The sequence below is a fragment of the Phascolarctos cinereus genome, unplaced genomic scaffold (assembly GCF_003287225.1).
Source record: "Phascolarctos cinereus isolate Bilbo 61053 unplaced genomic scaffold, phaCin_HiC Scaffold_726;HRSCAF=1367, whole genome shotgun sequence".
Taxonomy (NCBI): Eukaryota; Metazoa; Chordata; class Mammalia; order Diprotodontia; family Phascolarctidae; genus Phascolarctos; species Phascolarctos cinereus.
Genome location: NW_027556098.1, coordinates 74,953,476 through 74,980,429, shown reverse-complemented (window position 1 = coordinate 74,980,429; position 26,954 = coordinate 74,953,476). Strand labels below are relative to the sequence as shown.

Genomic DNA, 26,954 nt, shown 5'->3' with positions numbered 1-26,954 from the left:
GACAAACTATATTTTTCTTTGAGGCTTCACAGGGGGCCATTTGACACTATTATCTTATAAGTTTATGCCTTGATCCTCCCTGGCACTATAGTAACTTTCTATAGCCAAGCATTTTTTGTTTGTTTTATGCTTATTTTTTTCTGCCTTTTTTGTGGCTTGGTGTTTTTATGTGAGAGTTGGGCTCTGGTCCTGCACTGTCCTAAACTTCTTGTACTCCAGCACAAGCTCAGGATATTACTACTGGCTTTCACTGGGCTTCAGGATTAGCTGCTTGCTTTCACTATAGAGTAGGCTTCCCTTTTGGCTTCTACTGAAGGTAGAGCCTCCCTTTTGGCCTCCTCTGGATGTGGGGTTTAGTTGCTGGTCTGCCTCAGGGATGTTGCCTTGGTGATGGGTTACTATGGTAACAAAGTCTTTCCGGTGGCTGGTCCTAGAGGTATAATCTTGTTGTTGGTCTGCCCCAGGGGCAGCGTGCTGCTGTTGCTGGGTTGCTATGAGAACATGGTCTCTCTGTTAGTAAGCCTCAGGGGTGGAGTCTAGCTGTTGGCTTGCCCCAGGGCAGGGCTTCACTACTGGTCAGCAATAGGTTAAAGGTCTTGCTGGTGGCTTGTGCTGGTGGTGATGTTGCTGGTGGTAGGGCCTTGCTGTACTGCACAGACTGCTCACTTGCCTAGGGGGCTTCTGGTTTGCAGAATGGTGGGGCCTAGCTATGGACTGCCCCATGCTGCCAGCCCCCTGCTGTGAAGTTGGCTGCTGCTGCTGCTCTTGGACCTTGCTGTCTTCCCACCTCAGTGAAACAGACTTGTCCTGCCAAGCTGGTAAGCTGCTTCCTGGCTCCTAGATGAATTCTGAGGTGGATTTCTAGTTGTTCAGAGGGGAATTCAGGAGGTCTTCAGAATGTTCTTTTCTCACTCTGCCATCTTGGTTTTAAGTTACATATGTGCTTTAAAATCATCATTTTGACAAATTGGAAAGTAATGAGACTATAAACTGAAAGATCAATTTGATGATTGTTACTAAAAATTCCACTAATGAGGATAGATAAAAGCATCAACTTAGGAAAAGGCAATATGGGTGAAATGAAGTAGACCTGTTTATTTCAGTGAGAAATTTAGTGGGAACTGGACATGATTTTGAAAATTTTTGGACTTGGAGGTGAGGAAAAGGAATAAAAATGTTAGAGTTGGCACTGAAAATTCCAGGGCTATTTGTTCTTTCATCTCAGCTTTCTTATGCATATACCATTATATACGTGCATACATAAATGCATACATATATATATACATACACACACATGTATATGGATCAAATATTACCCACATACATATGTGTGTATTATGTATATGTATACGTAGAGTTGAAAATACCTCAAAAATTGTCCTTAAAGGGATTGGCAAAAGATTCATGTTTGCTTTGGTTGACCATTAGGCTAATTATTCAGTTTTTATCCAACATCCTAATGTCCTGCGAGATTCTTTTAAAGACAGCATCTAACTAAACATTTTGATTGATAAGAGAAATTTTCAAACAGATAAAATATATTGATTTGTTAAACACTATATTAACCACTAGTTGGACTTTAGCCAGGAAAGTTGATGAAATATATACCTTCAGATTTTAAAACTGCCTGCTGGGGTTAGATATTTAACCAAACATTTTCAGACTATGAAAGGGGAAAAGGAATAGAAATGTAATATTTATTTTGTAACTGAATTAGTTGATTTGTCCTATTAAAGTGAAGGTAGGACCATGTTTGAAATGTTAAGCTTAAGTTTAATCTCCATAAAATAGGGAGGACATGGCCAAGATCAAAAAGGTGGATGAGGGCAACAAGAATTGTTCAAGATTGTGAGTATGAATTATAGAGAAAGATTAGACAGATAAGATTAAACAGATTTGACTCAGATGGATAAAAAATAGATTTAGAAGATTTCTGAGTGGTATGTGAAATTGGGAATAGAAAATAATGGATTGATGCCAGTAAGGTGTTTGAGAGACACTGTAACTAATTAGAAAATGAGGTTTATTGACTGCAATTGAGAAGAGGATTACTCTGCAAGCAATTCAGAAAAAGTTTCTTTACCAAAAGGTACCTGGAACCTAGAACAAACTGCTAACATATCAAAAAAAGCTGAAAAACTTTAAGAAATGATCACAAGACAGTATCATCAAGTAATAGGCAACAGGAAAGTGAAAATTAGAATAGAACCCAAATCTGCTTAGTAGAAACCGAAACTGAACAGTGAAATTCACAAAGTTTGACATAGACCTTTTCTAGGAGACTTAAAGTTTTTCAAGTTAATTTGATCTTTGGAGACAGACATGGATATCAGACTTATAATTGGATTTGGTAGGATAAAAATGATCACTTTCAATTCAATTAATCAAGTATTTATTAAGAGGATACTAGGTGCCAAACATTATATTAAGCACAAGGTATAAAGACTCAAAAATTATTTTTTTTTGCTTTCAAGGAATTTTTCTTGTGCTAAGGAAATGACTTGAAAAGGATATGGTTACTTGAGAATTTCAGAGGCAGAATTAGAGGCACATTACAAAATAGAATCACAGTATTTCAGAATTTCAGAGTTTTAATGGGTTTCAGAAATCATCTAGTCCAACCCAATGATAAAGAGGGATAAACTGCTCAACTAATCAATACACCAATAAATTACCAAGCATTTTTAAAATACCCTCTATGTTTAAGATACTTCTATGTTCTTGGAATACAAATATAAAGAATGAAATAATCCTTATTCTGAAGCTTACATTCTACTAAAGAAACCAACAACTGGATAAATATAAATCAATTGATAGATAATCTGAATACATACACACATAACACATATACACACATTATTTGCACACATGCACAGTATAGAGTAGTTTAATAAAAGGTAGTTTGAGAGGTAGGACACAAATTCATGGGATGTGGAAAGAATACAGAAATAGAAGAAAACACTTCAGTTTTATCTTGAAGATAGGAATTCTTTGAGGCAGAAATAAGAAGGGATTCCAGGTATGAGGAATAGGTGGTATGAGGAAGGACAAAGAGAGGAAATGGAGTGTCATATGTAAGACACCAAGAGAAAGCCAGTGTGCTTGGATAGAATAATTCAGGAGGGATTTTAATGGACAAAAAGTTTAGAAAAAGGATTGATCCATAATTACATGAACTGATTCACAGTGAAAAAGCAAAATCAGCAAAATCAAGAATTGTTATTTTTTAAATAACAATTACATTGTAATGACCAACCTTAATACTTGTAATATTATCATCTTTTTTTTTTTCTGAACGTGATCAATATAGAATTTTGTTTTGTTTTACTACATGTGTTTGTAACAGAAGTCCTTGTTTTTCCCTTTATTTCTCAATTGGGAGGGAGAAGGAGAAAGGAAACTAAGTATGGTGTTATTGGTTTAAAAAATATAATTGCATCAAATGTTACCCACTGCTCCTGGCTATGCTCTCGGGAGTCAAGAATAAACTTAATCCATTCCAAATAATAATGCCTGAGAATAGAGGATAACCTAAGAGAGCAGTTTTATATTTTCTTTTTTATTGTGAATTTAGAAATCCTCCACAAATATGAACATTTCAATAAACAAAGAACAATAATAAATAATATTTTAGGGAACCAAGCACTTTTGTTAATGTTTATGGATTTTTTTAAATTTACGTTAAATTTAATGTAGTAATAACAAAAACTGGCATGTTGCATTCTCTTCTCAACTATGTTTTTTTTCTTTTGTGTATTTTAAATATTTTTATTGATCTTTTCTTTCTTTTTTAATATTTATCATTATCCACTTAAAATTCTTCTCTGCAAACCAAACTAATCACCATATAAGTTATATATACAGTCAAGCAATGAAAAAAATCTATATGCTGACTATATTTGAAAATATGCCCCATTTTACAACTCTAACCCATCAATTCTCAATTAAGTAGTGGATAGTTCATTTCACCATCACTCTTATAAAGTGATAACTGATCATTGCATTGATTATAGTTATATAGTCTTTCAAAGTTATTTTTGTTTACATTATTTTGATCAGTATATTAATTGTTCTCTTGGTTTTGCTCAATTCATCATGTAGAAATTCATATAATTCTTCTCAGATATTGAGTTCTCTTAATCCATGTTATCTTTTACAGTGCAGTAACATTACATTACATAAGTATGCCATGTTTTTTCAGACATTCCTCAAGCTATCAACACCCACTTTGCAAGTTTTTTTTTTTCTGTAAGAATAATTATTATTTCTTGTGAAGAGAATGCTTGGTAAGGATGATGCCAGTGTTTATTGTAGTGATAATAACGTCACTGACACTCGTATAGCACTTCAAATTTTGCAAAATGAGTTATATACATTATCTCATTAGATTCTCAGAACAATGTCATGAAATATTAAAAATCTGTCAGGCTTTGTTATTTCTGTCACTGGTGATCCTATTAGGATTAGTAATTACCTTTTCATAAAAGCAAACTGATATCAAATGTCCGATTGATATTGGGTACATATCAAGCAGTTAGTCTATAGTTCTTAGCACACAGAATGCAATTTCCAAACCTTTTCCAGGGAACACAAATATTTTGTGAAGAGACTACTCCCATGAACTGATGGCCAGGTCATTGAAGCAGCCTTCTACTGTCAAGCTAGGGCCTTGGTAGCAGTGAGTTATGAGCACAGGACAAAAAGGTGAGCCTGGTAGTGCTGAGACAGGCCTGTACAGTGTGTAGTTCTTCTTCAATGTAGGAAATAGGTCTGGAATCGAGTGAGGCAGTAATTTACAATGGTGATCAAAGACCCATACAAAGATACCAGACCACATTGGGTCAGGAATGAGAATCTAGGAAATAAATCTAGCCAATGGTATGATGAAATGCCAATAAGAACAGACTCTGAAACCTCGCCCAAGGTCATTTCAGCCAGGGTCTCTTTACTTCTTATACAGGGAAAGAATTAGCTTCAGACCCCCAAGTGAGCCTGAGCATAATTAACATCCATGAGGCAAGTGGTAGAAATGACTGAATTTAAGGAAGAAGGAGATAGAAAGCAGAATAATTCATCTTATCTGGTTTAAACTCAAGTTTCAGTCATTCTCTGTTCCAATAGATTCAAGATGATCTTTTTCAAGTGGTTTCCATCACATTACTTCCATACATAATCCTATAAATTGCTTTTCATATCAAATCTAGCCTTCAAAGTTTTCCTAAAATTTTACCCACCCCTTCCCCACTTAATCTAATTCCTTCTCCTTTTCCCTAATATGCCTCTATCACTTGAAATAAGCCAGCATCTTAACCATATCCTGAATAATAATAATTATAATAATAATAATAACAATGATGATGTTGATAATAATAATAATAATAATAATACCTGGTATATACGTTGTACTTTACAGTATATAAAGCATTCTATAAATGTTATCTAATTTGATCCTCCCAGTAACCCCATGTGTTAGGTACTACAGTTATGGTAACTAAGCCAGTAAATGTCAGAGATGGGATTTGAAGTCAGGCCTCTTTTGGCTTCAGCATCGACATACCTCTCCTTCTCCTCCCTCAGGGAGATGGCTTCTTTGTGAAATTGGGCTGTTATCTGGAATGATTCTAACTGATCTCTTTCTCGAAATGTTTCATTGTATTTTAAGAGGCACCTAAGGTCATAATTAATTATTTATTGGTCCTCAGAGTTGCTTCCTTTCTAATATACTTAGTGAATATGTTCATACTGCATATGGCATTATTAAAATAGTTAACTTTTAAGATTTGCTTTAATATGTCTTTACAAGTTCTTTATTTTTTGGGATCAGGTACTGTAATTTCAGATACAACTACCTTATAACACTTCTCCTGTCTACCAAATTATGTCTATTCAGCTCTGTGCACTCAGGAGGTAATCTGTAAACTCTTGCTGAATAAATTACTGATGGCTTTGCAGACACTCTGGTTTTAGTACTGATCAAAAGAAAACCAGCATAACTCAACAGTAGATTGAGGTTGAATGTGTTCAGCACCAGAGGGTTAATTATATCTCTCCCTAAAGCCATTTTTCAAAAATTTAATTTAATTGAATTCTACCATGTATTGAATTGTGAACTATAGCAGTATATTCCCCACAAAAGATATTCTCCCTCCTCCAAACGGGATTATGGATTGAGGACCAATCACTCAGGCTTTGAAGTTTAAGTGATAAAATATACTATACATATGGGTTCTCATGTACTATTTTAAATATTTTGATGTAAAACAAGGAAAACTTCTTTGAGCCCAAAAGAGAATATTTTAACCTACTAATTGTTATTTACCATGTTCATTTTAACCCGCTCCTAATTCCTGGTCTGATTCAAATAACTATGTGAGTAGCTATTTGAGTCACTGAGAAAGGTCTAAGGTGATCCTTGAAAACAAGAAGAAACTTCCAAGTTAGGGAGTTGTAAAAGGAATAGAGAGAGTCAGTGAGGTTGCTGATTGCCTGCGTGGAGAGAGGGAAAAGAATGATGAAAGGCTGCTAGTGAGAGAGGGAAGAGTGATTTTTTAAAATTTGACTTTTTATGCAGAAAGAAACAACTGGGGGGGGGGCCCAAAGATAAACTTGACTGATGTCACAAACTTTCCTTGAAAAGATCACTTTGTGAAGATACTTGGATAGGTGCCATAATACAAAGAAAGTTAAGTATGGTTTCTTTCTCTATTACATTCTTTTGGAATCAAATAACATCTACACAGGCAGGAATGGTGCAATGGTAACAATATTGAACTTGGAATCAGAGGACCTGAATTCTCATCTTTCTACTTACTACCTAGGTAACCTTTGGCACTTTGCTTAACCTCCCTAGGTAGGTAGGGATCACCTTCCTCATTTGTAAAATTAAGTTGTTGGGTTAGATCATCTCTGAATTCTCTCCCAGCTCAAAATCTATGATCCAGTGGCCCTAAAAACAAAATAACTTTGCAGAATCAAAGCACTAACAATTTGCAGGATAAGCAAAGGGAAAAGAAAAAAAAAAAAGGAACCATACTTGACATTTGTAGTCTGAAATTCCCTTATAGCATTGTAAACCTGTAAACTAGTACTGCTTGTGTTTACTAGATAACAGTAGAGAATGAAGAATAAGAGTCTACTAAGGGAGAAGTAGAAACAGGTAATGGTCATGAACCAGGATGTGGTCTTTGGCAGAGGTATCTCACTTTTTTATCTTTGGGTCCTATTCTTAGATCAACTTCAGCAATGGCTGGAAGGGCAGAATATAACAAATATACTGGCACTCCAAAGGTAAGGTCACTAACAATGATTATGACCCTAATGAGTTCGTGTGATTAAAGGGGAAAAGGAAGGCCAGCACTTTTCATACTTCACACATGTGAAGATTAGTTTTTGATTAGTATTTACAGTGTCCAGCTAAGGTACCTATTGTGTTGACTATACTTCTTAGACTCTTTATTTGCCCTAAGTCTTGGCTCAAAAAGAGCAACTTCCTGCCTTAAAACTGCTCACCAAGCCTGTTTTTAAGCTTGACTGGCTTCTTAGCCATCTCGATCATTATTGTCACATTGCTTGAGGCCATGCTTCAGTGAATCTTAAAAGTGATTTTTCTGCCCTCCCTGCTTGATCATGCCTCTCCAGTTCACTGTCCAACATCTGCTTCAATATCCTACTGTCATCCTCTCTTCTTACCTACAAAGGATGAAACTATGAATATACACACATTTACAAACAAACACACAGATTTAGATAGTTGTCATACAAATAACAGTCAACCAATTCTATTCCATTTAAGTTTATACATTTGATTGACTCAGAAGGTAAGATACAAAAAAAAAAAGAGAGAAATAGACAGAGACAGAGACACAGAAATATAAAGAACTGAGCTAGAGAGACAAAGACACAGAAATGTAAAGAACCAAATTAGAAAGGCAGAGACAAAAGACGTAGACAAAAACAGAGAGACAGAGATAGACAGAAAAATTAGATGACGGCAGTCATGTTTCCCTTTGGAATTCATGTCAAGCAAAAGGGCATTCCATGCATTCTGTAAGAAAGTTCCTCACAGTCCCTAGGCCTCAATGATTCCTGGCACAGAACAATGGAGAATATGAAGGAGCTGATCCTTTGCTGCTATGCTTTCTGAAGAATTTGTGTCTAAAATCTGTGAGGTCATTGAAGAAAAGAGTAGGAGTTTATTGATGGTACTGAAAAGCAGAGTAAAGTACAGAAAGATGTATTCCTGGTGGTCAGTTATTTTCAAAAATATAATCCTTCATTTTCTTTCAGTAATAACATTTGTTTAACCTACTGTACCAATTCCAGGTAATCATACATTATCTAGGTTTGCTCTAGGACTTCTCAAAGCTGCATCACCATAGCAACTCATCCTGAGGAAAATTACCGCGGAAGTGATTCTAGAAAAGGGTTATAGTTTTCTGAACCCCAGCTGTTTTTTGTGCTAAAGTTGTCTAGCAATCCTAAGCAGTTTTACACATGCGAGTTTTTGTGGAAACTTTTGTTAAGGATTGAAGCTCTTTTCCAAATGGTTCTGACTCACCTTATTACTCTCAACTCCTGTTACATCTCAGGTTGTTCTCTCCACACCACATACTTATCGTCTTGTACTCCTGCTATGGAAGAGCCTTCATTGACTATTTCTTAGGGGGGTTTTTTTGTTGTTGTTTTTATAAATGAATGGAGCCACACAACTGGAACTTTCCACAGACTGTTTCCGTGTACCAATAAAGTCCTATATCTTTGTTGTACAAAACACTTTATGGTAAAAATGGTTCTTCAGAGATTATTGGGGGTATAGATAGAAAGAAATGCTTGAAAAGTTTTATTATAAACAATTTTTTTTGTATTATTATAATGATGCTAACATGCTGCAGCCCAAACAGGAACAATCACCCATAATCCTAAGACGAGGAAGTGGTTAGATCATTAACTGAAAACCAAGGAAAGCAGCCTGTCTTTATTATCCTTTTTCACATCTGTCAATTTAGATTGAGCAGTGTTGCCATGCATGTCTGACTAAAAAAATTAAATTAATGATGACAGAGTGAGTTAGTTGGGTAAAACAATCAAGGAATGAGGAAGTACAGGCCTGAGCCCGTGAATAATTTGCTTGGATAGTCTGTTATTATCCTTCATACACTCTATGGACTATCCAGATTTCCTTACTGGTTCCTCAGATCACTATGTCATCTTGCATCTGTGTATCTGCACAAATTGCTTTTTATTCCGTATGTGATTGTAGGATCTTGTGAGATTTTAGCCCCTTGAGGAGTAAAATAAAAGATCTATTCCATACCCATTAACCATATTGTTTGTCTAATGCTGGTGTAGCATTTGGAGACATCTTGGGTTCACCTATATGATCGATATTTAAATTTGATCTTGGAGACTTTTCCTAGGCTAACTCAAGTAGAAGCAATGAGGCAAAAGAAAAGAGGTCATCCATTTGGGGATAAGTTATCAGGATAGGAAGTAGTCCTTAGGAGGTTCTAGGCCAGGGCTTCTTAAACTTTTTCCAGACCCCTTTTCTTATTTCAGCAGCATTCAATGGTTTTGCATGGCCTAAGGGCAAGCACTGCCAGAAGCACCTTGGATTCATTAGGCATTTCATCTTTAATTAAATTTTGGTCATTGAAGCATTCAGAAACATTTTATTGTTGCCAAATTTTTCACCACCCCATATGGGGTCACGACCCACAGTTTAAGAAGGGCTGTTCTAGGCAGTGGAATATAGGCCTGTAATGCCTTACCAAAAAGTTTACCTCAAGTATCACTTCTTATGTGAGACTTTTCTTGATCCCCTTGCTATTAATTTGTGTTAATTAAACACAAATTACTTTGTGTATATCTCATATAATGGAAGATCTTTGAGAACAGGGAAGATTCCTATTTGTCTTTATATACTAAGTACAGTAACAAGTACAATGCTTGTCTCATAGTAGACTCTTAATAAATATTGTTGATTAATTTATAGGACCATAAATTTACAGCTACATTTTATGAAGTAGCAAAGTACTTAAAATATTAATTTAGAATTGATGATCTAATTGAGGTGCATGAGTGTAATAGAATGTTATGTGAAAAGGAACAATAAACATGAAGAATACAGAGAAACATGGAAAGACATATGAACTGAAGCAAAATAAACTAAGAACAACGGGGTTATTTACAAATACTGCAATAACATACATTAAAAGAAGAGAGACAGCAGTGGCAGCTGCTACAGAAAGGAAACTGAACATTATATAATTTGAATGTTGAAACTTGGGCCTAGAGAAGAGATGTAAAAATGTACCATCCTCCCTTCTTTGCAGAGGTGAGGGATTATATTTATTTATTTATATTTAGTTTTCAACATTCACTTCCACCAGATTTTGAATTCCAAATTTTCTCCATCTTGTGCCTCTCCCCACCCCAAGATGGTGTGCATTCTGAATACCCCTTCCCCTAATCTGAGCTCCCTTCTATCTTCCCCTTTTCTCTTATCCCCTTTCCCTTCTATTTTCCTGTACGACAGGATAGATTTTTATACCCCATTGCCTATATATCTTATTTCCCAACTGCATGTAAAAACAATTTTTAACATTTGTTTTTAAAACTTTGGGTTTCAAATTCTCTCCCTCCCTCCCTCCCCACCCACCCTCATTGAGAAGGCAAGCAACTGGATACAGGTTATACATGTGTAGTCATGCAAAACACTTCCATAGTAGTCATGTTATAGAAAACTAACTATATTCCACTTCATCCTAACCTGTCCCCCATTTATTCTGTTCTGTCTTGTGACCCTGTCCTTCCTTAGAAGCGTTTGCTTCTGATTACCACCATCACAAGTCTACGATGCCAGCATTCTTCCTCACCCCAGGATCACCACCCAGTAATGTGACCCAGATCCAAGCATGGGCAAAGCAAGAGAATCCTGCCTCAGCACCAGCAAAGAGATCCCTTCAATCTCCCTCTGATCAGCCACTGGATTCCCCCTCAGTCTGTGGGCCCAAAGCTCTGGAAGCAGCCCCTGCCCCAGGGCTGTCTGGGACTGGGGCAGGGACAATGCTTCTCTCTCACTGTGGTCACAGACCTTACCTACTGACCTTCTAAGTAGTCTTTGGCTTTTGTGGGTTGAGAAGTCTGGGAACTGCCACAGCTGTCCATGATTCAGTACGCTGAGGCCTGCCCCAGGTTTGCTGAGGCCTAGTCTTTGCTTGTGCACCCATGCTGAACTGTGTTCCTTTCCCAGCCTGGCACAATAGACCTTTCCAATCAACCATCCAGGTTGTCTTGGGCTGGAAATTTGTTTCACTCTGTCTTTTTGTGGGTTTTGTTGCTCTAGAATTTGTTTGGAGCCATTTTTTACAGTTATTTGGAAGGGTTTGGGGGAGAGCTCAAGCAAGTCACTGCTTTCACTCCACTATCTTGCCTCTGCCCCACCAAGGTAAGGGATTTTATATATATATATATATATATATACATACACATATATATATATATATATATGCACACATATATATATATGTGTGTGTGTGTGTGTGTGTATGTGTGTGTAAAACATTGCATATTTCTGTTACACTCTCTCAATTATACTACAATAAACTCCTTTTAAAAAACAAGCAGGTTGATATGTTGTTATGAGTTTGTTAGGTGAAGTAGAGGGCAGGGAAATCCTTGATGTCTTCTTTCACAGATTTTAGAGGGTTTATAGTATTTGGAAAACTTAGGAAAATTGTGGTAGCATGATAAATTAAGGGAGCATCTGTGAACTAAGTTCCAGCTAGATAGGAAAAATGAGGTCATGACATATATTCATTTTTGACAATTGAATCACACTGAATTTCTTACATTTCTTTGTAAGTCTTCTTGCTAATGACAAACTCTGTGATTTTGTTCATGTTGTTCCTTTATAAACACATTTCTTTACTGATTTTCTCCATCCCCTTGCTTCATAAATTATTTATGGAGACAAGAAAGTTAGGAGCTAAGATTTCCCACATATATTCTAAGAAAGGTTAAAAACAAAGAGGTACCAGATTGAATAAGGTACAAGAAATCTAATTAACAATAGCAGTCTCCTTGATCTAGGTCAGGAGTGCTCCAAAAGATAGCCAAGAATCTGAAGTAATTTAGAGAGGGACCTTCCCCTGCAATGAGATTAGGAGAAAGGCAGGAAAGCAAACAGGCCTGAAGCCTGGAGTAATCTGAATGAAAGTGATCCAGAAAACAGGAGGGAAAAAGGTCCTCAGTGCACTCAATCAAACACATGAGGCAAGGTAGAAGTTAACATCAGGAGCTCTGGCTATTGGGGATAGCACCAAAGAAGACCTATTTCAGCAAAGAATGAGAAGAGAAAGACTCTTGTCTTGCCACAAAGCTCAAAACTATAAACTGAAGCAAGACCTATGAATAAATAGAAGAAAACTCTGAATGTATAATAAAGATATGCTATGATTTATGAGGTACCCAAGAGGGAAACTCAGAAAAAGAGTATAATTTCATAATGTATATAAACTGAGCTTCAGAGGAGAAAAAAAATATCTTTGCCAAAGGGACTACAAGATTATTAAGAACAAATGAAGCAAGAGATAAAACTGAAATTATAAATGAAATAAGAGCTCTACAAAAATAAATTGGTAGGAGAAATAATATATTAAAATATGTGGAAACCTTTACCTAATTCATGGAATCCTTGAAGAAGAAAATGTAGTAAATACATCTTAATGACTCCATGATACAATAAAAATATTAGAACAAAGCAATAGTATTGAAAATAGAAGAAAATAGAAGGTATTTAATGTAAAAAAAAATAATCTGTAAAACAGGAAAGAGAGTCAGCTAGATGGTTCGGTGGATAGAACACTGGGTCTAGAGTCAGGAAGACCTGAGTTCAAATCTCACCTCAGACACTAACTATGTGACCCTGGGCAAGTCACATAACCTCTGTTTGCCTTAATCCATTGGAGAAGGAAATGGAAAACCACTCCAGTATTTTGCCATGGAGAGTATGGTCCATGAGATCTTGAAAAGTTGAAACCCAACTGAAAGACTAAACAAAAATAAGAAAGGATATAATTTAACAATCACTGGATTCCCTGGAAATTATGATCAAAAACAATACTTGAATATCACAAAGCAAATATGTTTATATAATATTATAATATACAGGATATATTGTAACATGTATTACATAATTAAAATTATATATAAGTACAAATATACACTGATATGTATATATATATATATATATATATAAATATATACATGTATAAATCCCCAGCTTAATTAGAACCAAAGAACAAATTGAAGATAGAAAGCAACTATCAGTGACCTCCTTAAAACAAATCCAAATTGAAAACAATATAATACAACAGCTAAAATTCAGAGCTTTCAGGTCAAAAAAGAATACTTCAAGCAGATGGAAGAAAGAGTCCAAGTAACAAGAAACCACATTCAAGATCACAGGCTCTGTTGGAATTAATATAAAGGAGAGAAAATTTTGAAATACTATAATCCAAAAAGCAAACAATAAAAGTTTTACCTAAGAATAATTTACTCTGCAAGAGTAAGTATAATCCTATAGGTGGAAATAACCTTTAATAGAGAATTTCAAGCATTCTTGATAAAAAGGCTAGAGCCGAGTATAACTTTACACTGTAAACACAAGTCAAAAGAAAAAAAAAAAGGACATTGGATTCGGCAATTAAGAGATCATTGGGAACTTTGGAGAGAGCAGTTTCAATGGAATGAGGAGTTTGGAAGCCAGACTATATATGTATGGAGTTAAGATGAAATAAGGGTAAAAGAGGAAGCCTTTTCAAGGAGTTTAGCCAGAAAAGGCAGAAGAAATACAGAATGAGAGTTAGTGGGAATGGAACAATCAAAGGAGATGTTTTTTGAGGATGAGAGAGAGATAGGCATGTTTTTATGCAACAAGGAAGAAGCCAGAAGACAGGGACAGATTGCAAATAAATGAGAGTGAGGATGACAGAGAGGACAATTTGTTGGAGTAGATGGTATGAAATGAGATTGCATGTACAGGTAGAAAAGTTATCCTTGGGAAGGAGTAAATACACCTCTTTATGTGAGACAAAGGTGAAGTAGAAGATAGTGGCAGAAGGTATGTGAATTATATAAGATGAGAAAGAGGAGAGAAAATGGAGATTATAGATAACAGCCTCATTTTTTCTGCAAAATATGAGGAAAGTTTCTCAGATAAAGGAGTAGGAGGAGAGAGAGCGATGGCAAGTTTGAAGAGGAATGATAAGGTGCAGAAAAAACTATGGAGAAGGGTATAGTGAATTGATAAGGGAGGTATGGCAGCATTGTGTAGTAACAGTGAGGGACAATTTGAGGTTCTGTAACATAAATTTGCAGTGGACCCAATCAAAATGATTACATGAATTTTTTTAATATTTGTTCAGCAGTATGTTGTGTAGGAACAAAGGTAATAGCTATTGGGAGTGATACAAGGCTTTGATAGGATACAATCAACAATATTAAAAGGGGGCTAGGGACTCAAAAGAAAAGGATAATGTAGAGTTGAAATGATTCACCAAGAGATCAAGATAGAGACAAAAGGAGAGAGTGACTAATGTAGGGTTGATGACTTGAGAGAAAACTGAGAGGTCCTTGTATGGACAAAGAACAATTTGCTAAGGGAAGGCAAAGGGAATGGTAACAAAAAAAAAGAAAAGAAAAGAAAAGAAAGAAAAAGACCAACCAACAAACAAAAGATTATGGTCAGATTCGAGGATTTCAAAATTCTTCAATATGGAGGTGGTCCATTTGTGGGTGGGCAAGATCAAGGTAATGATCATCTTTGTATATAACAGAGGTGGGTGGAGGCGTAGCTCATGAAAGTAAGAAGGTTGAGGAACTAAGCAGTTAGAGAGTTGAGGGAGAGTCAGCATGTTTGTTGAAGTTCCCAAGAATGAGGACATGGATTTGGAAGGAGAAAAAATAAATTGTGAGCCAGAAGCCAAACTCACTGTGAAAGAAAGGTGAGTGACCTAGTCACTCACTGGGTCTATGGGGTGTTTAGGAAGATTTAGCACCTCTGGTATAAGGGCCTGACAAGCCCTTTTCAGGGTCAGTCATCCACCTTTGGTGTTCAGCTGTCACCCAACTCTCATCTGTGCTTCCAAGAAGCTGTAGCATGCACAATGGCCACACCCTAGTATTGTCTTGGCAGACAAGCTAAACCAAGCTGAGGCTGACAGGCCTTACACCCATCAGTGAGTTAAGACAATGTCTACCCCCAGCATGTGAAGACTTCCCCCAGCAAAATAGGTGGTTGAGAGCATTTTTCCAATAGCCATTTAATCAATTAAAGTAGGTGCTGTGAAAAGATTAGAGCTTGGTCAGACATTAAAAACACCAAGGTCATCCACTGCAACCCAGGCCACTGCCAGTCTTGCCACTGGACTTCAGTGACTCTAGACAAGAGAGTGAGGCTGACTTTATACAACACTGCCTCAATTATGAACAGTTAGGTGATATAGTGAATAAAGCATCAAACCTGGAATCAGGAAGACTCATCTTCATGAGTTCAGATCTGGCCTCAGAAACTTACTAGCTATGTGACCCTGGGCAAGTCACTTAAACCTGTTTGCCTCAGTTTCCTCAACTGTAAAATGATCTAGAGAAGGAAATGTCAACCCATTCCAGTATCTTTGTCAAGGAAACATCAAACGGGATTATTAAATGTCTGACACAGTTTAAAGGAATGAGCAAACAAGGCCTTATTTAGATCCAATTCACATGCAAGTCAAGACATCACCCTGTGATATCAATAGTAGTCTTCAAAAACTAAGGATGAACAGAAACAGCTACCTGGATTTTGATTGGATGGTAGATATGAATAGCATGAACTTTACAGGAGGAAAAGTTATTGTATGCCGGAAGTAGGAGAAGAATCAGCCTAAAGGTGACAATGGCAGGGGTGGGAACATTCTAACTTTGGTAATTTGAACAGTGAGCTGAGGGCAATGAGTGAAAATGTAGACAGTACTGGTAAGGGTAACCAGGGAGGCTGTATCATCACGAAGGAGTGAAGTTTCAGTAACAGCTAGAAGATGGAAGGAATGAGAGAGAAAAAGATTTAGAGTGAAGGAAAGTTTATTGCCTTTGGAACAGAAATTCCACAAGATAAAGTAGAAGGAGTGGGTGGCATTTTGTTGCAGCTTTGAGTGGGAGAGATGAGGGGGATAGTAATAAGTAATCAGGTGGTGAACAATTGATAATGGGGTTTACATGACATCTTATGAAGGTTCAGAATCACTAGAAAGGATCAGGTTTCAGAACAGATATATCTCTTATATAATCTATATTTATTAAATGATATATAATGATATATCTATTGCAGGTGATATATAATCTGTATCTATCCATATGTCTTATAATTAATATAAAATGCTACATTAAACACAATATGATATATAAATATAATATTGATATTATGGAATCATAAGAATATATTAACTAAAACATAATATATAATCTAGTATACTTTTAATATATTAAGTATAGTACAATTGATTATATAATACACCATATTTTGTTGTATCTTATATTGATATTTTGTAACAAAATATATGATACATCTACATATTTCTGTATCTATAGATACACACATATCTATGTCATATTCTGCACTCTGAAACTTCCATCTCCCTAACTGGAAATGGGTAACATATTTCATCATAACAGTTGGTCATTTCTTATGACATCATTAGGGGCACTAAGTATTTCAAAGTTGCCTTTGTGTGTGTGTGCATGTGTGTGTGTGTGTACAATATTGTCTATCACATATCTTTTTGTGTGTGTGTGCTTTTGAACATGGCCAATGTGCTGCTTTGTTTTGCTTAATTAAATATATTTGTAACAAGGGTTTTGTTTTTCTTTCATTTTAAATGGAGGAGGAATGTCTTGTTGACTGAACAAAATAAATAAATAATGAATAAATAAATATATTAAGTTCTCCTTTGTAACCAATAAGTATCATCAAGCAAAATGAAGAAACATATTGGTTATGTCTGTAAATGTGTTTTTCTTTCTGCATATCTAGTGCATTGTTTCTCTGCCAGGAGGTGGGATGCATGCCTCATATCTGTCTTTGCAAGTAATAATTGGCTATTATATTGATCAGATTGATACTGTCTGATAAAGTTCCTTAAATTGTCATCTTTTAAGCCTTACAAATTCCTGGTAATATCACATACACTTTTTATTCCTTCATTCTTGTCACAGAAGAAATACCCCTTGTCCTTTTTTAAGGCTAATTCCTCTACTTGAGTCGTTAATACCATCACTCCTAGTAACCTCCTACAATGACTATTCCAGTAGTTCCTCTTCTTCCTTCCTTCCTTCCTTCCTTCCTTCCTTCCTTCCTTCCTTCCTTCCTTCCTTCCTTCCTTCCTTCCTTCCTTTCTCTCTCTTTCTTTCTTTCTTGGTTCCCCTTTCTTGAGTGCATCTTTGATCTCTCCATTAATACTCTTCCATTCCTATCTGCTTGAGGACATGCTGGTATCACTACTGTGATTTAAAAAGAAATAGCTTCTTGTGATCATTCTAAATATTCAGCTATCCTTCCGTTTCTGTTCTCCACTTCTTTGCCTAATCTCTTGAAGAAATTATCTATATCCAATTCCTCTACTCCTTTCAGTGGAACCCCTATCAACAGAAACATTACTCCAAAAAGATAAATGATTTTATAGTGACACAATCCAAGAGCTTTTTTTCCTCTAGGGGAAATGTTTTTGCTTTGAACATTGTTTTCCTTCCCTACCTAATGGACATCAAGGGTCTCTGAGCACCTTTTAGTGGGTCAATTAATCCAAAACAAAATTTTATGATAATACTAATATGTTTTAATTTATAATATGGTAAATATCACATAAGCAAAGATCTTTCAGGGGTTCTCAATACTTTTAAGAGTGTGAGACCAAAATTTTTGAGAACTGTTGCTTTAAATGAAAAATGGAGATTCACAACTTCATCAGCAATCCTCTTTTTCTATTTTCTTTTGAATATTAATTCTAGTTAGCATTTTTTAAGTTGAGAGTATTTTAATCACTAATACAAATATATAGTACTATTTTAAAATTATGCAACCTGTCATTAATATTCTGTTTTTTTTTCCTGGAGAATTAAATCTAATTGTACATGTCAATAATCTATCAATATGATTATGCCTAATTTTCAAGGATTATAGAGTATGAAATGTAATTATATTGGCTTGGTTACATCTTCTACTATACTTAATATCAGTTTGTTACATGCGTGATGCCTTTTCCTCTAAAGAGACATTTATGAAACAGGAAAACATTTACCAGGGTAGAAATATGCAAGTCGTGTGCAGTGCCAAGAACATTATTGCTTTAGATGGTGCCAAGAACCCTGTTTCCTATCATAGCATCTTAGAAATATCTTAGCTAATTATCAAGGCACTCATCCAGTAGCAAGAATGTTTTGCCATTACTTAATCTCCAGCAGTAATACACAATATGTAAGTATTGGAAGCAGAACCGATCTTTTCTTCATCACTGACAGTAACAGATAGGGCATGATAAGTATGATCCATGGGTAGCACCGTCTTTCATTACTGAAGAAGAGCATCCACTGCCAGATGATCAGCTACCAAAGCACTTCAGCGTCATCAATCTCACGCCACTTGACAATGCCTTGAAAGCGCACATCCTCATCGAGTAATGAATCTGTGTCATCTCATTGTCATGTATCCTCTATTGTTTAGGAAATCAAAATGGAAGAGAAAAAAACAAATGTTATGACTACACTAGCACCGTGATACAGGAAGAAAAAGAAATAAGTATTTACAGACTGGAGGCTTTTTTCAAGATTTTATTCTAAATTCGTTCAGTGTGATGTATTGTTAAATATAGTTCCTAATTTTAAGAGAAGAAAAAAAGACAAGCATCTTTATGAAAGGCTAACTGGGAGAACATAATGCTAGTTGGTTTTTGTTTTGTTTTTCTCCTAGCCTTTGTAATAATTAATACCCACTTTCTGGAAGATGATCATATTATTAGATGAAACTAGCAATGTGTTATTCTTAACAAAGCAAAACTTATATGATGCAATAAATACATCACATTATATCCAAGACTACGTCCTCTAACCATCCTTGTCATCATCCTCAAGGGGCCAAGGGTACAGAGGAAAGAGCATTGGCTCTGCAATTAGAATACTTGAATTTAAATCTCAACTCTCCAACTTAATAGCTAGGTATCCTTGGGCAAGACACTTTACTTCTCTAGATCTTAGTTTCCCAATCTGTACTATAAGGCAGTGGGACAATAGGATCTCTGAGTTCTTTTCCAGTTCTAAATCAATATTCCTTACAGACATTCTCCTGGTTAAAATTTTCTGGTTAGGCCTTTCAGGAAATTAGTTTTGAGATGCAAATCAGTCTAGGGCAGGGGTGGGGAAGGAACCCACATGTGGCCTTCTAGGTCCTTGGGTGTGGCCTTTTGTCTGGGCCCACATTTTACAGAATAAATCCTTTTATTAAGGGGATTTCTTCTGTGAAGTTTGGATTCAGTCAACGGGCCACACTTGAAGACCTAGAAAGCCACATGTGGTGTCTGGGCCACAGCTTCCCCACCCCTGGCTAGGCATAATCTTTATCCTCTGCTCTGAGGAATCATAGGAGGGCTAGGAAGACAAGACTTGAGAATTGGTATATGATCTAAAGAACTTATGAAGACCCAAACCTACCACATTATATTTTCTTCCCCCTCTCAACAGCAAATTTATAATGCTCTGTAATTCCAATCTATTTACAGCTGAAAAATAGAAAAGGTAGAAGATGAGGCTTTAAAAATGAATGCTACTACTAGGCAAGAGACAGCTGGGTGGTATAGTGGATAGAACACTAGGCCTTGAGTAAGGAAGACCTGAATATAAAGTCAGCCTCAGACATTAGGCCTCCATTAGTAATAGAAAGATACATAACCTGTCTCCATCACATCCTCCTCTTTTCTCTACATCGTTGGCATCAAACTGAAATATGACTGGAGACTACTAAGTTGTAGATAGGGAGCCTTTCAGGCTGCATACCAACTTAGAAAACTATACATATTTATGTATTTCTGTTTTTTATTAATACATCAATGCATTAAAATCAGATAGGAACTACATTTTAATCTGCTTCAGGCCACCACTGAAATTTTAAACATGCAACTATAGGCAAGAAGCAGCTAAGTTGTGCAGTGAATAGAACACTGGGCCTCAAGTCAGGGAGACCTGAGTTATAACTCTGCCTGAGACATTAATAGCTGTGCGACTTTGGGCAAGTCACTTAACCTCCATCCATCTCAGTTTACTCATTTGTAAAACGGGGAAAATAATGACACCTATTTCCCAGGATTGTTGTGAAAATAAAATAAAATAATATTTGTAAAATGCTATGTAACTATATAAATATTATTATTATTACTTTATGTCAAGCCACCATGGTTCTCAATTACCTATTCAGTCACAACCCTAATCTTCAGTTTAATTTTGAAGACCAAACTATTGATCCAATATTTTCTTCTCAGATTTTTCACTCTTTATATGATCAGTCTCCTTACCATCCTTTAAAAAGTTCAGACTTATTCCTGTCTTTAGACTTTAATTCATGTTTACTTCATCTCTAAGTTAATTTCATCTGCTTATGATAGAAATACATATGTGCTAAGTAAATAACTGTGATTCTTCCCTTGAGTTTCTAAACTTTTTAGCTCTAAAGTCAGTTTGATCCTAAACTATGTATCCAAACAATTCTTATAAAAACCCTCTAGTACAGCCGTCCCTCACATAAGAACTAATTAAATAGCCTGCAGGTTGGTCTGCCTCCCTTAAGTCTCTCCTCACTCCAATTCATCCTCCATTAAGCCACCAAAATTATTTTCCTCAAATGCAGGTACAACCATGTCACCCCTCTACTCAATAAACTCCAGTGACTCCCAGGATATTTAAAATTCCCTAAGAAGAGGATTTTACACTTAAAAATACTTTATAACCTAACTTATTCTCTCTTTCCAGTCTTCTTATACCTTACAAGCCCCTATACAAATTCTTCTATCCAGTGACACTGGCCTCCTTGCTGTTCCTTGAACAAGATACTTCATCTTTCAGTTCTGGGCATTTTCACTGGCTATTACTCGTGTCTTGAATGTTCTACCTTCAGCACCCTGGGTTCCTTCAAGTCACAGCTAAAGATTTACAATCTACAAGAACTGTTTCCCAACTCCTCTAAATTCTAGTATTTTCCTTCTATTGATTATTCATCCTATATATAGCTTGTTTGACCACAGTTATTTGCATTTTCTTTCCCATATTAAATAGCAAGCTCCTCAATGTTAGGGACTGTCTTTGGCCTTTCTTTGTATCCTCAGGCCTTAGCACAGTGCCTGGCACATAGTTTTGGCTACTGTTCAGTCATTCAGTTATGTCTGACTCTTCATGGACCATAGTACTCCAGGCCCTTCTATCATCCCCTATCTCTCAAAGACTGTCCAAGTTCACGTTCATTGCTTCTATGGTATTATCTATTCATCTCACCCTCTGCTATCCCTTTCTCCTTTTGCCTTCAGTCTTTCTCAATAGGACCAGTAGGTCCCACCTTCTTATTATGTGACCAAAGTATTTAAGCTCCAACTTCAGTATTCAATTTTCCTGTGAATAGCCTCACTTTTTTTTTTTTGGGGGGGGGTTAGGCAATTGGGGTTAAGTGACTTACCCAGAGTCACACAACTAGTAAGTGTTATGTGTCTGAGGTCACATTTCAACTCAGTTCCTCATAACTCCAGGGCCAGCGCTCTATCCACTGGGCCACCTAGCTGCCCCGCCTCACTTAATTTCTTCATTTGATTTCCTTACTGTACAAGAAACTCTCAAAAATCTTCTCCAACACCACAATTTGAAAGCATCGATTCTGCAATGCTCAGTTTTCCTTATAGCATAACTCTCACAGCCATGCATTGCTACTGGAAAAACCATAGCTTTGACTATTTCGAGTTTTGTCGGCAAGGTGACGTCTCTATTTTTTAGTATGCTGTCCAGATTTGCCATAGCTTTCCTTCCAATGAGCAAGAGTCTTTTTAATTTCATAGCTGCAGTCACCATATACAGTGATCTTTGAGCCCAAGAACATGAAATCTGACACTGCTTCTATTTCTTCTCCCTCTATTTGCCAGAAGTGATGGGACCAGTTGCCATGGTCTTTTTTTTTTTAAAGCTTCAAGCCAGCTTTTACAATCTCTTACTTTCACCCTCATCACAAAGCTTCTTAATTCGTCTTCATTTTTGCCATCAGAGTTGTATCATCTGTATATCTGAGATTGTTGATATTTCTTCTGGCAACCTTAATTACAAATTTTGATTTATGCAGCCTGTGCTTAAAAAATGCTTACTGACTTGTGGCATTGGTAAGAATCAGTCCCTAAGAAGAAAATGAAGCCACATTTTTGGACAAGCCTAAGATCTTAATACTATCTCTGTCTCTCTGTCTGTCTTTGTCTTTCTGTGTCTCTTTTTCCCTATTCCCTGGCCTTTCTCTTTTTCTCTAGTTCCACTTTTGGTACTATTCCTGCTGCTAAGAACTTCTCTCCTGGAAGTAAGCAAACTGTTCCACAGAGGCACACCTGCTCCCTATAATCAGGCACTTCTACTGCAGGTGAAACTACTGCTACCCCCTTCCAGACAGTAGTTTGTGCTGCTTCTACCACATGGCTACCAGATTCTTGAGTTCTCAGAAAGTACTGTACCCCAGGACATAAGACATAAAAAGTGTAGTGTTCTCATCCCAGGTGCAAGCTAATGTAGGCAGGCCATGTGTTCATAGCTTATGTTTCCTAGAGGATTACATTCCCATGTATCCTGCCAGAGAGCTAAAAGAGCCTTCTATATTTTCAAAACAGGAAGAGAAGTTCCAAGAGGCCTGTTTAGTATGTCCATAGAATTTGGGTTCAACAATGAGGAGATCAATAGAATGATGAGTCATAGAGAACCAGAAGTAGATACAGAATACCTGTTGGTGCTCAAGTTTCTTTCTTTTTTTTTTTTAATTTTTAGGCAGTTGGGGTTAAGTAACTTGCCCAGGGTCACACAGCTAGTAAGTGTCCAGAGGCCAGATTTGAATTCAGGTCCTTCTGACTTCAGGGCCAGTGCTCTATCCACTGTGCCACCTACCTGCCCGGGTGCTCAAGTTTCAATGTGGTCCCCTGCAGGACATATACTTTCTCCAAGAAGAATGGAAGGCCTAGGGGAAGGACCCAATATACCTGGAGAGATCAGCTTGGAATTGATGAGTGGGTGAAATTCTAATGGCATTGCTATACTGTCCTGTAGGCATAATTATGAATATTTACTGAAAAAGAGCCTATTATCATAAATCTAAGAAGTAATTCATATTTGAATTATCAATTTGAGGAAGATGGAATAATGGATAATCTTATTTTCTTTCCTAATTTATTTACTTATTCTCTGATTCACTTTTTTGTTTTGTTTTTTTGAGGCTGAGTCTCTCTATCTTGCCCAAGCTGGAGGTGCATCAGTCAAGTTCTCTTTCATATTTTCATATGCAGTCAGGCTGTCCCTTATTCCCCAAGGCTAATTATATTGGTGGCAGGTTTAGGAAAGGAAGAAAAAAGAAAGAAAGAAAGAAAGAAAGAAAGAAAGAAAGAAAGAAAGAAAGAAAGAAAGAAAGAAAGAAAGAAAGAAAGAAAGAAAGAAAGAAAGAAAGAAAGAAAGAAAGAAAGAGAAAGAAAAAAGGAAGGAAGGAAGGAAGGAAAGAAGGAAGGAAGGAAGGAAGGAAGGAAGATATATACACACATATGTGTGATATATTACCATCTGAATGTGAAATATTTGTATTTTGATGACTATCAGCATTTTATCCGTATCCATATACAGGTATATATCCACATTCATACATACTCCTATATACATATCTTTTAAAGGTGGAATTTTAAGCTCTAGCCACTGTTAGAGAAAGGATGGGAACACTGGAAAAATTGGAAAGGAGTACTGGTATTCCAATGCATCTCAAATCATAACAGATTTTGAGTTTCTTTCTGTGGTTGTCAATTTGCTAACCCTAACTTAGACCAACTTCGCAAACAGGAAAGCCAGAGATCATTGCAGCTATAATTGTCCAGTGGTAATTACTAAAATTGACAAATAAAAGGAATAAAAGTGATCACTGTGATATGATAATATGCAGCAGATATACCCATATGTGACACAAAGATATGGTCAAATTTTGGTTTGAGGGTCTGGAATTCTAACTTAATCTCCCATAAAACTTGGCAGTAGCTTAAAGCAAAGGTACACCTGATTCTTTCATTAGTTTTCTAAAATATGCCATAAAACACTGAGTAAGTAATAAGAAGATACTGCTTACGAATTCAAACAGTTCTAGATACAAAGTCTTCATTTACTTAATGTTGTAGCTCTAAGTTAAGTGAATAAAAAGTGAAGTCACAGCTGTGTTAGTGGTCTTACTTGGTGGATCTCTCAATTAACTAGTGAATTTGCTGAAACACTAATAGTCATCCCATGGAGATGGGTTCAGGCCAAGAATTTGTAATGTAAATCTCTGAAGCAGACTCAGTTGGAGCTGGTACCAGAGGAGTTTCTCTGGAAGCAAGGCTACTTCTGTGGAAGGTGAAACCTTAAGCAGATTCTCTAATGCCACTAAAAACTGTTTCTGAGGAAATAGCAATTATAGCTACAGGATATCAAAACAATCCATTGAAGAGTAAAAAGTACAGTCAATCAAATATTAGGTCTGCAATCAATAGATCTGCTTAAGGGATCTTTTTTTCATTCTTTCTTTTTTTTATTCACCTATTTATATATTCATTTATTTGCTGAAGCAATAATTCAATGCAATTAAGCAACCGTTTATTAAGTAACTACTATGTGCTAGACACTGTGCTAGGTGTCAAGTATCGGAACATGAATGAATCAATGAGTCAATGAACAGTTTATTAAATGATTTTAAAATGCTAAGCACTCTTTATCTGTGTATATAAATACAAAAGGGAAGATAGTCCTTGCCCACAAGAAACTTACATTCTAATAGAGGTAGAGGAAAAAAATTTGCGTGTATATATATATATATATATATATATATATATATATATATATACACACACATACATATATATACATACATATACACACACATATATACACACACACATACATATATACATATTTATACATATATACATACACACACACACACATATATGTATATATATAAAGAGAGAGAGAGAAGTGCTGGCTATGGTGGAGTACTCTGCTTTGGAAATTTATGGCGATGTAGAGTAGAACTATAGGTGAATAGATTCACATATATTTATTTTATTAAGTTTTCAGATCTGGAAAGTATAAGAAGAAGGCATCACAGAGAATATGCAAGGGGCTTGATATCTGAGGAGGACATGGGCAAGGAAGTCAAGGAGAAAGATGATACATGTCTGGAGTCAGAAGGCCCTGAAATAATGGGCTATTTGAGGATCTCATCTATCAAGATAGCATCACTCCAAGAAGACTGAAATGAACTGACAGGGAAATAGCTCATAATCAATGGACATAACTGGAGTTAGCCCAGCCTGAAGAAGTAGGCCACGTGAAAAACTAGTTAATCAGGACAGAGGTGCACGAAGGTGGACATTCTAGAGATGAAAGGGTTTTTAGATGATAAAAATAAAAAAGTCCCCTCAAAAAGTTTTACATTCATGACTTTAGGAACAAAAGTTTTGTGAATTTCCATTAATGAGACATTCCTATTCTAGGAACTAAAAAACTGAAAGAAGATTATTAACATCAGAAAAGGAGCTTGTTGTGTAAAAAAGGAAAACTAAAGGACTGCATTTGTTGCTTCATCCTCACAAACTAATCTGACCCTTTAGTCAGTTACACAGACAGTTAGTAAAAGCCGACACCACTGTATGTGAAACTTAAGATCTATATAACTCAGTCTCCAACCCTGTAGCCTCAATCAGCTTCAAGAAATATCTTTGAATAAATCTGATTAGGTTTATGTCAGTTTTGTACTTAGTCTCTTTCCTTTCCTATTGTGACCATTGATTTACCACAGGAATCACTCTTGTAGTGAAGCCTGTGATACTAAAATGTTGTAAAAGATAGGAGAGTGTGCTCACCATTTTCCAAATATACCCATGGGTTCCTCAAAATTTCATTGAGCAACTTCGTATTGGTTGAATGAACAAAAAATTCAAACAGTGTCACATCATTATTTCAATAATGTGCTGTTGAATATAGAATAGGTTTCGTTTTTGGTTTCATTTTGTTTTGGTCTGGCAAAATCCATACATAAATTATTTACACCAACTAATAATGTAGCTAACATATTCCTGAGTCAATCATGGTGACTGAGGTTGGTGGGGTTTTTTTTGAATCTTACACTAACAAAAAAAGGTTCAAATTGTTAATTTTATAGACACACACATACATATGTAAGTATGTATGTATACATACATATATACACATATATGTATGTATACATACATGCATACATACATACATACATGTGTGTGTATACACACACACACATATTTATATATATTCACCCTTTCCAGATTCATTCAAACCAATGATTCCTATGTTTCACATGTCAGGAATTAACAAAACAAAAACAAAGCAAAACAAAGCTGGCAACAGGTACCAGGAAACATTGTAACAAGAAGGAGGCTTTATTAGAATTAGAAAAAGAAAATGGAGAGAACAGGTGCAACATTCTTCAAGAATGTGAAGGGAATCTTAGCAGCCACAAAGAAAATGGTTGGGGTGTGTGTGTGTGTGTGTGTTCAAAGAGGTCCAAAATGACATCACTATGTCAGGGTCAAGGTACAACGTGTCCAACTGTAGCTGATCAGATCAACAAGAGCTCAAAAGGCTTTACCACAAGTCAG

The 26,954-nt window shown here is 36.1% G+C and overlaps 1 long non-coding RNA gene across 1 annotated transcript; it reads left to right on the top strand.

Moving 5' to 3' along the window:
- The first annotated feature begins 546 nt into the window (after positions 1-546).
- Positions 547-26,067, top strand: LOC110210885 (uncharacterized). Its single transcript, XR_002325203.2, has 3 exons — positions 547-818; positions 7,230-7,287; positions 25,389-26,067. It is a non-coding gene; the product is annotated as an uncharacterized LOC110210885 (long non-coding RNA).
- Positions 26,068-26,954: the final 887 nt, after the last annotated feature.